This window comes from Bombina bombina, chromosome 7 (genome assembly GCF_027579735.1).
Source record: "Bombina bombina isolate aBomBom1 chromosome 7, aBomBom1.pri, whole genome shotgun sequence".
NCBI classification, from domain to species: domain Eukaryota; kingdom Metazoa; phylum Chordata; class Amphibia; order Anura; family Bombinatoridae; genus Bombina; species Bombina bombina.
The window spans coordinates 574661028-574663527 of NC_069505.1; the positions used below are offsets into that span (position 1 = coordinate 574661028).

At 36.1% G+C, this 2500-nt stretch overlaps 1 protein-coding gene across 1 annotated transcript in view; it reads left to right on the top strand.

Moving 5' to 3' along the window:
- Positions 1-2500, top strand: part of SLC44A4 (solute carrier family 44 member 4) — a 185269-nt gene that overhangs the window by 65113 nt on the left and 117656 nt on the right. The window lies entirely within an intron of this gene.

The following is a 2500-nucleotide window of genomic DNA, read 5'->3' on the forward strand; positions in this document are numbered from 1 at the left end:
CAGTAGAAGAGGAGAAAAGCTAACATAAGGAAGAAACAATGAGAAAGTTCCCCTGTTTTTACTTATTTTGTCATGGGGCAGATGCCAGTGCTCATAACAGCAAAGAGAACCCCTGCAAGTTTCCTCCCTCCAAGGAAGTAGCTAAAATCTCACAATTATACAGCAGTCATTACCAGTAGTAAATAGAAAAAAAACTTACGTATACTGAGTTTTTCTTTTCCTGTAAAATAGTTTGCTCATAGCAGAAATGTGTGTATGATGATACAATTATAGCTGTATTGTATATTAATTAAAGGGACACTCAAGTCCAAAATTAAACTGTCATGATTCAGATAGAGCAGCAATTTTAAACAACTTTCCAATTTACTTCCATTAAAAAAAATGTGCAGTCTTTTTTATATTTAAACTTTTTGAGTCATCAGCTCCTACTGAGCATGTGCAAGAATTCACAGAATAGACGTATATGCATTTGTGATTGGCGGATGACAGTCACATGGTACATGTATGCATTTGTGATTGGCTGATGGCTGTCACATGATACAGTGGGAGTGGAAACAGACATAACTTTTAAAATTGTCCAAAAAAAATCTACTGCTCATTTAAAGTTCAGACTAAGTGCTATTGCATTGTCTTGTTATCTTGCATTTGTTGATTATGCAAAGCTACTGTATAGCATGGTCCTTTAAAACAATAAAATGTATATTTGCTACAAGTTGGCAGTATGAAATAGAATTGTTATTAAATATAACAGCCTCATAGAGTAATAGTAAGGTCAAGATTAGGCGTTAATGAATTAAATAGAGCATTCAACAACTTTCCAATTAATAGTATCTCATTTCCTTTGTTCTCGTAATATACTTATACCTAGGTAGGCTCAGAAGCAGCACTTCTGTGAGCTAGGTGTTGATTGGTGGCTGCATATATATTCCATTTTGTTATTGGTTGACCCGGTGTGTTCAACTAGCTCACAGTAGTGTATTGCTGCTCCTTCAATAAAAGATACAAAGAGAATGAAGCAAATGTATTCATATAAGTATTTTAGAAAGTAGTTAAACATTGTGTGTTCTATCTGAGCCATGAATAATTTTTGGGGGGTTTCCAGTCCCTTTAAAATGAAGGGTTCTATACACAGACCCCTATAGTGGAGTGATTTACAGAAAAGAATGACATATGTACAAGATAAAATAAGGAGCTGTTTTCTCAAGAGCTGACAATCTCGGTTAATATTGCATTAAAGTGATTTTAAAGGGACAGTAAGCACCTTGTAATTGCAAGACAGTTCTGTTGTCTTGCTATAGAATAATATATCAGCCAAGTCTTAACGTTTTTAGAACAAACATTTGTTTGCTGCAATCGTTTTTCAGTGGCCAAACTCCTCCCACCACCTCATTTGGAGGAGCCAATCAGGGCTTGAGTCTGCTGACAACAAGGCTAGCCTTGGTCATTATATCAGTATAAACTGCGTTGTTTTACAGCTGTTATCTGCTAAAGCCAATAGGTGATGGATATGTGGCATTGCCTTGAGACGTCTGCAGTGCGCACTTCCAGCTCTAAGAATTACAAGCAAGAAACATCATTTTCAGAGCTAAATTACATGAAAAGGGGGCAAAATAAATAAGGAAAATATATTGCAAAGTTGTTTTACCCCATAACTAAACATTTAATATTCTAATTTCAGGGTTTTACTATCCCTTTAATGCCCATACGTCACATGATCTTATCCCTGTAATGCACATACGTCACATGACCTTATCCCTGTAATGCACATACGTCACATCTCATCCCTATAATGCAGTGTTTTTCAACCAGTGTGCCGTGGCACACTAGTGTGCCGTGAGAGATCCTCAGGTGTGCCGCGGCAGACTGACAACAGTGCGGGGGTGTCCCTCTTCCAAATTTTGAAATATTGGGAGGTATGTGACGGGCTCATCAGGCATCATTTACAACCATGACATATTGACATTCATTCACAGACAATCATTATGATTGTTTGTGAATGAGTGTCAATACGTCATGTATAGTTTGTAGGAGGCATGGCATGACAATACAGTGTGTGTGTATGTATGTATGTATGTGTGTGTATATGTGTATATATATATATATATATATATATATATATATATATATGTGTATGTGTTTGTGTGTGTGTATATGTGTGTATATATATATATATATACTGTATTATATATCCTCTATTATATAGCGCCTTGAGACCCTTACGGGTGAATAGCCACGCTTTACAAGAACCCGATAGATAGATAGATAGATAGATAGATAGATAGATAGATAGATAGATAGATAGACAATGTGTGATTTTGTAAAGTTTTGGGATGGTGGTGTGCCACAGGATTTTTTAATGTAAAAAAGTGTGCCACAGCAAAAAAAAGGTTGCAAATCACTGCTATAATGCACATACGTCACATCTCATCCCTATAATACACATACATATCATCTCATCCCTGTAATGCACATACGTCACATCTCATCCCTATAATGCACA